Source organism: Alligator mississippiensis, chromosome 7 (genome assembly GCF_030867095.1).
Source record: "Alligator mississippiensis isolate rAllMis1 chromosome 7, rAllMis1, whole genome shotgun sequence".
NCBI classification, from domain to species: Eukaryota; Metazoa; Chordata; order Crocodylia; family Alligatoridae; genus Alligator; species Alligator mississippiensis.
In genome coordinates this window covers 29871112-29886509 of record NC_081830.1, presented here as the reverse complement: position 1 = coordinate 29886509, position 15398 = coordinate 29871112, and the positions used below count along the sequence as shown (strand labels likewise).

The following is a 15398-nucleotide window of genomic DNA, read 5'->3' as shown; positions in this document are numbered from 1 at the left end:
TTAATTAGAGGGAAATAGGAGTAAATTAGCTTAATAATATGTGTACGTGTATCTCTGCCTACCTTTTTAAACAACATCCACAACAAGTACAAAGGTCTGGTTTAGTCCACCCAATGCAACACGGGTGCTGCAGTCTGAAGGCACATTGAACCTCAGGAAAGAAATCTGCAAACCAATTCATCTGCTTCCCAATGAATATGCAAGTCCCCCTGAAGGGTGTTGTAGGGTAGTGTTCTCACAGTCTCTCCTGATGAAGTTGTTCCACTTTGTATGGAATAATTACATATTCATTTGGTGGCCTGGGGGGGAAAGAGTGCATCACTAGTCTACTGGATCAAGCACAGGGAAGACCAAAGGCTTAGTCCTTGCTCCAATGAATATTTTAAAATGTTATATTAAATGTTCATTGAAGCAGAGCCCAGACCTACATCTTTCTTTTCCCAGGAAAGTATCCTATCCAGAAGGCTTAAGAGTCATGGCCACTTACACTCTGGCCAATACCTATATAGCACTAGCAGAAGCTGCCGATGTCATCAAGTCCAGTCCCATATTTAATTGTTCCATGCAAAATGCAAAAGGTTCAACAGGAGGGACTGAGTGCACTCTACCACAGCATACCTGGGTGGTTACAGCGCTCACCTGAGAGGTGGGAGATGTGAGTTCAAACCCCTCAGGACTTCTTTTATACTTCTGTCCCATAGTCTAATGACGGAAGTTATCTGCTGTGCTCAGACTGTCTGCTCTGCTTTTCACTTCACCACAGCATTTTTAGGCCTCTGCATGGCTGGTCCAGTGGCCTTTGTCACCCTGAAGACCACCAGCTTTAGCAGGTGCTTGTCCTTCCTCCAGTGGTTGTTTCCAAACAGGCTCTTCCAACTCTAGTGTCGTTATCACACTACCTCCTCTTTCACACTGGAGGCAACCACCTCTTTCACACTGAACCTTTTTCTGATTGTCTCCTGTCTGTTGCAATCTCCCCAGTTTATGCCAAGTGATCATCTGTAATATTGCATCCCAAATGCCAGCAGGGTCATGTGCCAGTCTCCTTGAAAAATCCAGGTCTCTGCTGCATACAGGGGGATCAAGAACATGCACAACTTGAGCAGCCTGATTTTTGCATGTTAGGAAAATTCCTTCCCATCACCCGAGGTGCTGTGCCAGATGCTTTCCAACCTCCTTAGAGCAAGCATTGTCTCAAGTGAGAAGGCTTCCCAAGTAAATGAAGGTGTCTGCTTTGCTGCTGCCTAGGTTTGCCTCTGCATAGTTCTTACTTGCTCTCTAATAGAAGATGACTGTATTCACCCAATTGCACTGATATGAAAATCACATTCCTTGCTGGTCCTTTGGAGGGTACTGACCTGCTCATACCAAGTCTTATCCTCTACAAGAAGGAAATGAGTGCTGTCAGTGAACTTCAGGTTGTTGTTCTCCATGCTGTGTACTTCCTTGCCATGACTGCTGTGGCTTGGTCCATCAATCTAGCTAGCTGTAATTATTCCCCTTTATTCAGCACTAGTGAGGCCACATCTGGAGTACCGCGTCCAGTTTTGGGCCCCCGATATAGAAAGGATGTGGACAGGTTGGAAAGAGTCCAGCGGAGGACAACAAAGATGTTTGGGGGGGCTGGAGCACAGGACTTGTAAGGAGAGGCTGAGGGAACTGGGCTTCTTTAGTTTGTGTGCGGGCCGGGAGCGGTCCGAGGCTTTTGGGGGTGCGCGGCGGGCTGTGGCTGGGAGCCTGCGACGGTAGGGCGGGGACTCTGGCACGATGGACTAGAATTAGGCACGGACTCGTAGCGGTTAATTAAAGATTGTTTTACTTACACCGTAGGTGGTTGCGGTGCAGGCAGGAAAAACTTTCTTGAGTTGCAGTTACAGACAAACACAAGTGGAGTTTGCTAGGCTCTACCGAAGACACATGCATGGAGTTTGCTAGGCTCCGCAAAACAAACACGACAGAGCTCTGGATACCCTTGACGAGCGCGCAAAACCGTAGATACGTCTTAAGAATTTAACGAACGAGACGGGAAGAGGTTGGTGGTCGATCAGGGCACTGAACTCCTCTGAGACGCACACGAAGTTTCTATTACTCTGCCGCGTGCTCAGAGTCCCCACGAGATGGTTGTGGAGTCCTCTACAACTTGGGTGGAAACTGCTCAAACCTCTTATACGACTAGCAAGCCAATCGCTAGCCGCCACATGGGAATAATTTAGAAATAGCCAATAGTGGGAAACAAATTTACATACGGGTGGCGGGAACTCCTTTGCACCGGGGTTTTCTCTCTGCAGCTGAGAATTGCACCGTGCAAAGAAAGCTCCGTGTGGTTGGAAATAGTTCTGCAGTGCCAAAGCGTGCACACAATCATTGGTCATGACATCCCCCCTTGCTGAAGGCACAGCTGAATTATACTACATGCTCGTCACTCAGGTCGCCAGTAGCTCTTACAACGGGTTGTTGAACTAAACGGGTAAACACAAAATCAGACAACATAATAAGTTCATCCTCCAGGGATCGAATCAAATAATAGCCGGCACAAACACGTACACACGCAATTATATTCATAATAAAGAATTGAACTATCAGGGATTCAGTGGGCGTCATGGCGAAGTCACGCGTCAAGCCCTCACTTCTTTGATGATGTTGTCCTTCTTGGGGCTTCTCTCTACCACGCACTCTGAATTCCGGATCTGTGAAAAGAATTCTCTTAAAACAGTTATTTCACTAATATTACAAAATTCACATGGAACTGCACGACAAGGCGGTCAATTAAACTCGCTATCACTCCCCAAACATATAATACAGGTGTTTGAACACAACTCTACTCTGGACAACCCTCTCTTGTACACTCAACAAGATGAAAGCATTGAGGATTCGTCATCCAGTTCTTCTAAATAATGAAAACCTAACTCATAGGCCAGCTGCCATTGGCCTGCGTCCCCTAAAATCCGAAGTTGCCGCTTATTGAGTCCAGAACGCTGTAGGCGAAATCCAAACATGAATCGCTCCTCTGGTGTTCTCTGTGGCAATGGTGGGAGATCGGATTCGCGATGTCTTGCGCCTTGAGCCTTGATCGGGTGTTGATGTTCCCGATCGCTGGATATTCTGGGCTCCATTAGGATACACAGTCGTGACAACTGACAAAGAAGATTACTCACAGGTTGGTTAACCATCGGGTTAAGCAGAATGCGGAGGACAACAATGTTCTTTTGTCCATAAACTTCAAGACAGCTGTCTATGCCGTGGATGGTTACTGGAATGGCTCCAGGGTTTCGTAGATGACGGTGAGGCCATGGTCTTATTTGTTGGAGCGGTGTCAGTCCCAGTGTACATGTTCTGGGGTTCCAGGCACAGTATGAGACTCCGATAATCGCTAGCATAAGTTGCTCTGCGCTGATATGTTCTGGCCGTCCGTCATGCCATGCGTGGGCTTTTTGACCAATCAGTCCTGCAACAAGCGATGGAAGTGGAATAGGCCAGTGAACGTTAAACGTCACCCTGTCGATGTCAGTGACATGTCCTCTACTCCACGAAGCTTGTCTGACCAAGAAGCTTGCTTCTTCCTGGTTCAGCAGGTCGGACCCAAGTTCCACGACCAGACATCCCAACCATACAGCTAGAGTTTCTTCAGGTTGGAGTCTTGATTCTCTACACAACTCCTGTAGTTCAGTTCTGGTGCGAGCGTAATAGGCAGTAGTGACTCGGCTGGTTGTTGCTACAGGATGAACTGTTACTGCGGGAGTCGATGCTGTTATTGTTTCAGGCAGGAGGGGCGGATGCACTCCTCCACTCGATTCTCCCTTCTGTCGGCAAGAAGGCATGGTCGCCGGAAGTGACGCTGCGTCGGTGGGCGGGGTCGCCGGCCGAACTCTCGCGTGTTCCTCTGAAGCTCCACCCCTCTCTTCTGGTTCTTCCACGTGGTCTCCCTCTTGCTCGGCGCCATCTTGGAGCGGCGTCTCAAGATTTTCTTTCGCAGCCAACTCTTTGACCGCTTGAACGGCCATACGCAGCTGGGCTCTCAAACTTGCATTTTGCTGCATTAGATCAGTTACAATACGGAAAGTTGCAACCAATATTTTCCGCTTGTCATACCTCGGGGCTACCCTCTCATCTGCGGCGCGTTCCTCCGTCTCCAGATCTTCGCGGAGCTCGGATAGACGCTCGCAACCCCTCAATTTAGACGCCACCATAAAGGGGGCAAACCGGTCGATCGGCACCGGTTCTTCACTCTCCTGAGCACATCGCGAGCAACGGGCACACTCCTGGGTGAGGGTCGGGTTTACTGCGCCTGCTGGGTTGACTCTGGTGAGGGACACAGTCTCGAGGGGCCTAAACAGGACCCGCTCATTATTCATTATACACCTGAATGCCATGGGGTGAACATACACTTCCCTCTCTCTAGGGGCTCCGTCTTCAGAAGCTCCCTCTTCTCCCTTCAGCGAAAGATGTCCGCTGATAAACCTTTCACCCGCTCCGCCCGCCTGGTGGTAAGCGATATGCACCTCCAGTTCCATGATGTTTTCTACTTGGCGTTTTCCACTGCGCCACGGGCAGTTCTTAACTAATTCTAGTTCCATTGTGCTTTTCCCGGATCCCATCCTCGTCGCCACGTGCGGGCTGGGAGCGGTCCGAGGCAGGGTAGGGACTCTGGCACGACGGACTAGAATTAGGCACGGACTCGTAGCGGTCAATTAAAGATTGTTTTACTTACACCGTAGGTGGTCGCAGTGCAGGCAGGAAAAACTTTCTTGAGTTGCAGTTACAGACAAACACAAGTGGAGTTTGCTAGGCTCTACCGAAGACACACGCACAGAGTTTGCTAGGCTCCGCAAAACAAACACGATGGAGCTCTGGATACCCTTGACGAGCGCGCAAAACCATAGATACGTCTTAAGAATTTAACGAACAAGATGGGAAGAGGTTGGTGGTTGATCAGGGTGCTGAACTCCTCTGAGACGCACACGAAGTTTCTATTACTCTGCCGCGTGCTCAGAGTCCCCACGAGATGGTTGTGGAGTCCTCTACAACTTGGGTGGAAACTGCTCAAACCTCTTATATGACTAGCAAGCCAATCGCTAGCCGCCACATGGGAATAATTTAGAAATAGCCAACAGTGGGAAACAAATTTACATACAGGTGGCGGGAACTCCTTTGCACCAGGGTTTTCTCTCTGCAGCTGAGAACTGCACCGTACAAAGAAAGCTCCGTGTGGCGGGAAATAATTCTGCAGTGCCAAAGCGCGCACACAATCATTGGGTCATGACAGTATGGAGAAGAGAAGATTGAGGGGGGGGATTTAACAGCAGCCTTCAACTCCCTGCAGGGTGGTTTCAAAGCAGATGGAACTAGGCTGTTCTCAGTGATGGCAGATGACAGAACAAGGAGCAGTGGGCTCAAGTTGCAGCAAGGGAGGTTTAGGATGGATATTAGGAAAAACTCTCTCATTAGGAGGGTGGTGAAGCACTGGAACATGTTATCCAGAGAAGTTGCAGAATCTCCATCCTTGGAGGATTTTAAGGCCCAGATCTACAAAGCGTTGGCTGGGATGATCTAGTTGGAGTTGGTTCTGCTTTGAGCAGGAGTTTGGATTAAATATGACCTCCTGAGCTCCCTTCCAGCCCTCATTTTCAGTGATTCTGTGTTCTCTCAAGATAGCTTCAAAAGGTACAGGATGGCACTGTCTTTCCCCGTCTACTGCCAGCCATTATCTCAATCCAGGTGGTTCGTTCCCTCTTGATCAGGACTGCCAGATAGATACCTTGCTTCTTTGCAAATGTTTTTTTGGCAGCTTCCCTTTTTGAAGCTGCTGAAATAGGAGAAAACCTTCCTGCCTGCCCTCTCTCTACTTACTCAGGATCAACCTGAAGCACTGGATTTGCAGCACCATGTCTCAACCTCTGCGGAGTATGGTGTGTTCCTCTGACAGCCATTCCAATAGCTGTACTCTGACTTTTGAGAACTGTGGGGAGGACTTTGCTCAGACAGGTGATCGGAGAGCTCATCCTGCAGCTCACACAGTTCTGTGGGTTGCCTTTCCAGGCTACTGTCATCAGGATTGTCTTCCTTTGGGCTATCGGTCTATAGCACGCTTCCTACTCAGCATATTGGATCCTGCTGCTTTGCTTAGGTGCCATCTGTCCCGAGTTCTCATTTTCTCTCTGCTTCCTGACCACGCTCTTAGCCTCAGCTTGGAGATATCATCCTACTCATCATCCTGCTCACATGGGGCTTTGGCTTCTAGCTCTTTGATCATCTCCTTGTCTTTCAGTCCACTGATGGCAGAAAGGCTGTGCCAGTGTTACCCCCAGCTTTCCCTGGTGTCCTCCTTGTCTGATAGCAGACAGAAGGGAGAATGTAACTCTGGGTCTCCAGCCTCCTTGATGAGGACTCTCACAGCTGGACCTGGTTAAAAGGGGTAGGCCACCACTGCTGCCTCCAGCGCTGTTTTGGAAGAACAAGCGGAGATAGGCACTAACTCCAGGACACATTCAGGGCTTTGAGTGGATGGAGACACTTTCCAGCAGCCATAAGCAAAAACCTGGGTCTCAGAGGTGAGGTGCTTAATGCCCCTCCATGCCCCCCTGCTCCTTAAAAGTTCCTATTAGCCACCGAGGCAGCTCCTGGCTCTCCATGCTGGCACTTGGGGCATTGATCCTAAATCCTTTTCCCTGTGCATTGTAGGGGGAGTTTGGGTACTTCCCAAGGGTGGTAGATTCCACTAAGTAACACAATGCCTAAAAGTGAGGAATGACAATGACACGGCTGCAGTGCCAAAGTTGATCAGTAGTCATACAGTTCGAGGCATTGGGCTGGAAAGGACCTCTGGCGGTCACCTACTGTAACCCCCTGCCTGAGGCAGGATCATCCCTGTCCAAACCATCCTAAAAAAATCCATCATCTAACCTCTGGGCAAAACTACACAGTTGACCCTGACATAAGGCATAACACCCTGATCTGCTACAGGTAAACAAGGGGGACCACAATGGCCAACATCCTACTTCTGTAAAAGGTTGTTAAAATACACTCAAGATCCTAGGAAGAGGACCATGCCCCCTGTTACAGAAGAAAGCAACTCCCTGCCCCGCCAGTCCATACTAATCTGACCACGAGGTAAAATTCTTTCCCAACCCCAAACATGGTGATCGGTTGGACCCTGTGCAAAGGGGCAAGACACCCTAGCCAGGATATTCCAGGTTTATGTTCCAGCAAGAATACTGGTATAACCCAGACAAAATCCCCAACCTTGGCTGCAGCCAATACCTACTGTCTTTGAGGAAGGCTTAAAAAATCCTAACACATTTACCAGCAGGAGCAGGGAAAAACCCCTCCGGGCTCCATACAGCAAAGAGCAAAGTCCAGAAGCCTGGGAAATGCACATAGTAGAACACAGGCACAGCTACTCATAAATTATCCCCAACCCGTGGCTGTCCAACCTCTTCTTGAACACCTCCAAGGAGGGGGCATCCACAGCTTCCTGGGCATCGATTCTACTGCCTCACTGATCTAAAACTGAAGTTTTCCCTGATATCCAAGCTCAACCTGCTTTGTTGCAACTACAGGCCATTGGCCCATGTCCTGTAGAGCATAGCAAGAGAGAAAAGGTGTTTTCCCTCTTCTTTAAGGCAGCCCTTCATGCATTTAAAGACTTCTGTCATTGCCCCCTCTTAGGTACCTTTTCTGCAAGCTGACCATGCCCAGCTCCTTCAGCCTTTCCTCATATGACTTGTCTTCCAAGCCCTCGATCACTTTTGTCACCTGCCTTTGGACGCTCTCTACCCTCTCCACAGCCTTTTTTGAAGTGTAGAGTCCAGACCTGCACACAGTATCCAGATGAGGCCTACCCAGTGCTGAGTAGACAGGCACTATCACCTCCCGTGTCTTGCACTTAATGCTACTATTGATGCAGCCCAAAATTGTATGCCTTTTGTGCAGCTGCCTCACACTGCAGACTCATATGGAGTCTGTGAGCTACCAAGACTCCCAGACCCGTCTCCATAGTGTGCTGTCCCAGCAGGGGTCACCCATTCTGTATTTGCATTTTTGATGATTCTTCCTGAGATGTAGCACCTTGCATTTGTCAGCACTTAATTTCATCCTTTAAGTGCCAGCCCAGTTTTCCAATCCAGCTAATCTAGGCCCCAGGGGGTGAGGCATCATTTCAGTGGGGTGGAGAGAGGTTGAGGAGCTAAAGGTTGGTTTTAAAATGGGAGTTAAGCATCTCTTAGGTGCCTAAGACCTTTTGTGGATCTAGCACTAAGCCCTTCCCTTTCTCCCAGTTGTGCAACAAGGTTTCCTCTCTTCTGAGGCTGTTTCTGCTATGACTACAAGCTGTGGCTAGGGTCTGGGCACTTGAAAGCCAGTACTCAGCCTCAGCATAAGTCCATCACCACTGTCTAAGGGTCCCTCCCCTGGCTCAGTCCAAGTAAAACGTGGCTACCCAACCCACCTCGGCCTCCACCTGCACACTAACCCTGTGTTTTGCCCTAGACCTCACTTGCACAAAACTGGGCTCATATTGTACTGGCAGATTTCAGCAGGGTTTCCACAAAGACAAGAGGGGGCAGTCCATCCACCTGCTTCTAGTAAATCATCTCCCCAGTTCTATTAAATGAGTGCACAAGTTGGGGATGCGGGTTTCTGCTCACACTTGTTACAGCTGACCACAGTCATTGTTCCCGATGCCTCTCCTGACTCCATCACTTCCTCTGGGCTCTTCTAGCAGTAGCTCTTCTGGAAGCCTTTGAGGGTGACCAACGTAATGGGAAGGATTGCACATGGGAAGGAGAGGTGCCTTTATTCTCTTGTTCTTTCCTTGAGGATTTTGTTTTTCCCACCTGTCATTGTAGCAGAGAAGACCTTACCAATGGCTGGAATGGGGAAATCAGAAATAAAATGTTTATTGAGAAAAATGCTTGGACAGAAGACAAGCAGGGGCTGCATAAGAAGCTGGATAACTGACTTCCCTAAATTACTCTGGTCTCTCTAGGCCCCATTACAATCTCAGGCTAAGTCAATGCCAACAAGGAGGGTGTTGCAGTAGATTACATAACCTCTTGAAGTCCCTGCTGGCCCTGGCTGACTGCAATTCTCTGCTGCAGGGAACTGTCTCTAAGGGCCCCATCTCAGAAACACCAGCAAAGCAGCTTCACTGATGGCTGGTTATCCACAGAGTCCCAAAGAATCATGCTCACCAGTAAAACTCACCATGTGTATCAGTGCATGCAGGCCTGGACTGGGAGCTTTTCAGAAAGAGATCATTTCATTTGCCATCCTGCCACGCGCGAAACAGCCTGGAAGTAAGTGGCTGAAGCTGTATCATGAAGCGTATGCACAAGCGGGATGGATTAGGGTTGCCAAGGCAACTTGCAATTTGCATTTCCTGACTTTCAAGTGTCTTCACTTTGATTGGTAAAGTGCTTGCACCTGCATGGCTGACCATTGCACTGGAAGAGCCAGGTGGTATTAGTCAGAGCATTATTAGATTGACGAGTCAGGCACATCTTGACAGAGGGGCTCTGGTAGGTGCCACAGATTCTGGAGTAACGTAACAGGGCTAGGCAGTGCTTGCATTCCCCAGACACCTTCCATGTACCAGCTTTCCTCCTGTGCGAGGTGGGATGGCCCATGTGTATGTTAGGTGTTTGTATCTGGGTCACACCACCAGAAAAGCCCAGCAGCTCTGCTCCCCAGGGCACTGGAAGGGCAGAACCAAGGCTCTAAGCTCTGCTAATGCCAACTTTCCCCCTCCCACCCCACCTTTCCCTGCCCCTTCCGGCACCTAACTCATGGGATGCTGCTGTTTCTCCTGCCTTCCCCCCCTGCAGTGGTGCTTGATAACTGAGCATCCTCGACAGCCTTTGTAGCAGCACGTCTCAAGTAATTACTTTTCAATACAAACTATGCACTTAAATGGGGCCTTGAAATAGGCCTTACAGTACTGAGGGCATGTACACGAGAGAAGGCCCACCTCACTTTGCCCTTCTCTCCTGCCGGTGTCTGCGCAGCTGCCTCCCCTGGATTGGGGACAATCATCAGCAGTTCTATCAGCAACTGTTCAGTGGCTGAAAAAAATAGGGCCAGTCCAGCTAGCATAGGAGAAGACTGGTGTTGTCAATCCAGCCTGTTGCCTTTTCCGACAGGATGACAAGTGGAGTTGAGAGGCTATACTTGGACTTCTCAAAGGCATTTGACTTAGTACCACACTGCAAGCTGATGAAAAGCTTTCATTTTATGGTGTTAGCAGGGCACATGGTAGATCGATTATAAACTGCCTCGTATAAAGGCTTCACCGTGTAGTCGTTAATGGGAAGGCTGCAACCAGCAGGGCTGTTTCACAAAGGGACCTCAAGGGGCTGGCTCCTGCTCCAACAGTATTTATTTTTATTGGCAATCTGGACAATGATGCACTAGCTTTGCAGGCTCACAGAGCTGGCTGGGGCAGTAAATAATTGGAATGGTAGTGTGAGCTGAGTCCCCTGGTTAAGGGGTCATGATTTAGTGAGATGAGTTTTAACACTATCCAGTCCTGTTGAGAAACAGGAACAGCAGGTACACCTAAAGGACAGGGGGCTGCCTTGGAAAGCAGCGACTCAGAGAAGGATGTCAGGGCCATGACAGATAATGGCTTCAATGTGAGCTCTCAGGGACATGCTGTGGGGGAAAGGGCTGGCATCCATGGATGTGGAGCACCAGTGGGCTATGCCTGTGCATCTGGGAAGTGCTGAGCTGGTGCTGAGACCTGTCCAGTTCTGGTGACATCATTCCTGTGGTGAGGACAACATGCTGGAGAGAGGCTCAAGAGGGACATACAAGCAAGCCATCACACCATGCAGCTCCAGCCATTTGTCCTATGAAAAAGGCCTTGGAGAGGTGACCTGCTCACTACGTGTGCTGCTGCCCCTCTGGAGATCTCCGATAACACAGGCTCTTCCAGCCTTGCTGACAAGGGCCCAGTGTGACCCAGTGAAGAAAACTGGAGTCAGACAAACACATCCTTGAAATCAGATGCAATTGCCCGATGGTGAGGGTGGATACATGCTGAAGTAGCTTTCCCAGTGCCTGTGCTCAGATGCACCAGAGACCAACATCTTGAGAACTTCATCACCATATCGTTGGGTTAATCATATGCAAGCAGGAATGGGTGCGCAGAGCACGTTCAAGGATATGCCTTCCTGGAAGCACTGGGGATGTGGAGTAGACATGCCCTGAGCCCCCACACTCATCCCAGCCACACCCAGTCCTTTGGGGACAACAAGATGCTTGCAGTGCTCTCAACACTTGCAGCTCTGTATGAAGGCAATGGTCAGCATCACCTCTCATGCTTCAGGTTTTCAGTCATTCACCTAGTGAAGGAAGACAGGAATCCCACCCCCCCCACTGCAAACTTGGACACACATTCTGAGGTCTGGGGTCTTTTTAGGTTTTCCTTTGAAGCATCAGCAAGTGACCATAGCTAGAGACAGGCCACCAGACAAGGTGAACCAAAGTGCTGCAGAGGCACAGAACATGCAAACTCTCTCAAATTCCTGGTAGGTGCTTCTAATTCTCACTCAGGATCGAACTAACAGCCAAATTCAGGGTGGAGAAAGTATCTTCTCCCAGAACAAACTGCTGAGATCATCTAAGCCTATCCTACCTAACCAGCCAGTTGCCATTGCAGAGGATGCACTATTAGCCTCTTCCAGTCTCTGCTTCTGAAACACAATCTAGTACCCTAAGAACACCAGTGCTTTGGTTTGACTAAACACTTTGGGCTCAATAAAATGTATCTAGGTGAAACTCAATGGCCTGTGATGGTCAGACAAGGTGAACAGAACTCCCATCTGGCCATGAATAGCCCAGGCTGCCAAAGGGATCATCCCTCCCCCCACCCCCAAACCATCTGCAGCAAGAAGACAAAAGTGTTACAGACCCAACACATTGATCTGAGTTGAACAGAAATGTCTTTGAAATTACTTAGCTGAACTGGCTGCGAGTGGGAGATGTGACCCTTTAATGCAGAGAGACAGAGACTAAAAGGGCATTTCAGCACAGCGAGCTTGAGAGGCCTTTCATCTGGAAATAGCAGGAACGCCTTTTTGTCTCCTGCGCTATCACAGCAGCGCATTAGCATGTGATGCTCCCCTCCTTGAACATGAAAGGGCTGGACTCTTCCCCCATCATGCCTGGAAATTAGCAGGCGGCTTATTATTCAGCCTAATGTAGAAAAACACAGCCTAGTTAAAGTTTTATCAGAGCTGCCTTCCCTCTCACCTGTATAATTAATTGTGTCTGAAAACTGCATGCACAGACACACACACACTTTCCTGATTTTATGTTTCTGTGCATCAAATGTCCTCTGCATTGCAAAGACTACTGGGCTCAACCCCTGTCACCCCATGGCAGGGCTGTGCTCGCATCTGGTCCTCACAGTCCAGGGACCAGAATCACCAGCTGTGGCTGCTGCTCACACCCATGCCCCTAGCACTCAGCAGGACCACAGCAGGGGTGAGTTTTGCTGTCTAACTGCCTCAGGACGAAAGGCATGTGGACCAAAGGCTCTACCCGTCATGGTTTTGCAATCTGATTACACAACACCATGGGTTTGTGGCCATATACCTGTGCCCACACACACATGCATGTATGCTACAACACTATACAGTCTACACCTGTGTATATGGGACTCATCTTCATATATCACAGAGGAAGATAATTGCCAGACTCCCACTGAGCTAAATATGCACGGGGGGGAAAAAAGAAAACCTGACAGTGGAATTTCTCTTCTCATTCCCACCAAATGCATCTGTCATATCATCGTAGAGTTAGAAAGGACCTTAAGTGTCCTTCAAAGGTCGTTCAAGCCCTGGCACAGATGTTGGCTGCCCTATTCCTGAACCATCCAAGACAGCTGCTTGCTGCCTGTCTGGCCTGTTCTTGAAAACCTCTAGTGAAGGAGATCTCCCAGCAGCCCTGGCCAATGAGTTCCTGACAGTTAGGACATTTTTCCTAAATTTAATTTACATCTGTTCTGCTGCTGTTCAAACCCATTGCTTTTCATCCTCAGCTTGGCTTCTTTATGGCAGCCATTCAAGTATTTGAAAACTGCTGTCAATGCTCTCACCTTGATCTCCTTTTCTCCAGACTAATCCTACCTAGCTCTCACACCCTTTCCTCCTATAGCTTGTATCCCAATTCCTTTATCAATTGGGTCTCTTGCCTTTGGAGTCCCTCCAGCTTCTTTGCAGCCGTGTTAAAATATGGTATCCAAAACTGGATGCAGTCGAGCTGTAACCAGCACTGAGTAGGTGAGAAGGAGCACCATTTGTGTGCTCGCCACTTCAAGGGCTTGTACAGGCTGCAGACAAGCCTGCAAGTGGAGCGGCAGAGGGACATCCTCCTCCCCCCCCCAGAAGTATTTTAAGCGGGGATGTGTGTGGCGGCACACCTTTGGGTGCTTGACACTTTAAGGGCTTGAGCAAGCTGAGAGGCAGCCTGCAGGTGACAGCAGAGGCAATCAGGTGGCCACATGACAGCTAGGAGGCTACCTTACTGGAGCAGGGTTGAGCAACCACAGTATAAGATTTGGCCCTGAGGAGCAGAGCCAACAGGTGCTGTAGGGATGATGCTGAAATAGCATCACCCAGCTGGAGCTCTTCTGTTCCCAGGAACATGCTGGAGGTCAGGGCAGGAGCTATAGGGATGGAGGAGGTTCCTAGGGGCCCAGTGGGGTGGGTCCCAAGCCCTGAGGAAATGGCTATGGGCTAAGGATAGCTAGGCCAGCCTAGGAAAGGGGTTAGAGAGCGTGGGCCTACTGAGGGGCTGGGCAAGCCCCTGAATGGAACTGGCTGGGACTGAGGCCAGGGGCTCAGATGAGTCCAGTGGAGTAAAGGGCTGCTGGACAGAAGATCTCTGGGGCACGAGGCAGCCCTGGTGGGAGTTGATGGCTGTATGGTAGGGTTCAAGGGGGGACCCCTGCTGAGTAGGGAGGTCAGCTGCTGCCAGACTGATCCTCAGACTCGCGACTGGTCAATGCAAGGGGGCCAAGGCTGACAGGCTGAAGGGCATGGAAGCCCACTGCAAGGGGCAGGCCAGGGCTGCGGAGAGCTACTGGCACCCCGACTGGCCTGGAGGCAGGTCCAGAGCTTAACACAGGCTGGAGGTTCCTTTGATTGGGGAGAGCGGGGGGACATCACTGCTGAGAGAGGACAGGAGGTCAGCCAGCAAGCAGGCTGGTATGACGGAGGCTGAAGTTCAGCCACCAGATGGGAGGTAGCCTACAAGGGGCCTGAGAGTGAAGGGGCCAGTGACTGAGGGTAGGTGATGAGATGGAGGCTGCAGCAGAGTGCCCAGGAGTGAGTAGCCCAGGGAGAACATCCCGGAGCCCAGTGAGGGGAGGAAAGACCAGGGCAGGTTGGCCTGTGGTGGTTCTGGGGTATGACCTAAAACTACATCCTGCTGGGGAGCATGGTATGGTGGGGGCTGCTAGTAGCAGGGCAGTCCCCAGGAAATGCCACACCAGTGCCTCCCTAGTGAAAGCCAGTGAGGTGCCAGAAAGCCTCAGCCCCCACTGCTTTATGGGTGACCCTGTGAAGGGGAAAGGCTAAGGGAGTGCACCCTGAGAGAAAAGCAACAGCCTTGGGAAACAATATGGAGGCCAGGAAAGCCTGAGGCCCAATGCCAAAGAGTGAGGCTTGGGCAACAATACAGGGGCCAGAAAGGCCCAAGGCCTAAATGATATTGGGGCTTAGTGGGAGGCCTGAAGGAGAATGAGGTCCAGGTATGTTAACAGTTCAGTTTAAAAGGGCCCGCCGACAGGGAAAAAGCCCCAGTTAGGCTCGGAAGCGGCGACAGACGCGCAGGTGAAAGCTCACTGCACCCCCGCTCCCCCAAAGCCCCCCAGAAACCCTCCAGCAGCTGTGGAGCCCCCCGCCGACCCCCAGCAGAGTGGGAGGTAAGCGGGGCCCGTGGAGAGACGGGACTAACCCCTTAGTGTGTGTGTGGGAGGCAGCGGCTGAGTGGAGCCGGGCCGGGTCAAGCCCGGCCCAGGCCCCTACTTGGCCCAGCCCCCCAGGGAGCCATGCGACCGGAGCCGCACGAACAGGCTGCGCAAACAGGCGCACTTCTCTGCACGGCGCGTGAGTTAGCGCGGAGTTCGCACGGGAGGGCGCAGGACCCTGCCAGCGCCCCCCCAGGGTAGACAGTCCCAGCCGTAGCCAGCCTCCCAGAGGCATGACACGGATGGGCACGCGCCGCACCTCAAGGGTCCCCTCGGGCTCTGCGCCCCCCCCCCCCCCCCCCCCGGCACCTCAGACACGGCCACCCAGATGGAGCCCCTGGTCCCGGGCTCCACGCGGACGGAGCCCCTGGCTCTCGGCTGCTGCCTATCCCTTTTTCAGGCTCTGGGGCTGGGAGCATGGCGACCT

The 15398-nt window shown here is 50.8% G+C and overlaps 1 long non-coding RNA gene across 1 annotated transcript; it reads right to left on the bottom strand.

The window, feature by feature from the left end:
- Positions 1-1799: 1799 nt before the first annotated feature.
- Positions 1800-14838, bottom strand: LOC132251397 (uncharacterized). Its single transcript, XR_009463411.1, has 2 exons — positions 8643-14838; positions 1800-2687 (listed from the first exon to the last, which is right to left on the bottom strand). It is a non-coding gene; the product is annotated as an uncharacterized LOC132251397 (long non-coding RNA).
- Positions 14839-15398: the final 560 nt, after the last annotated feature.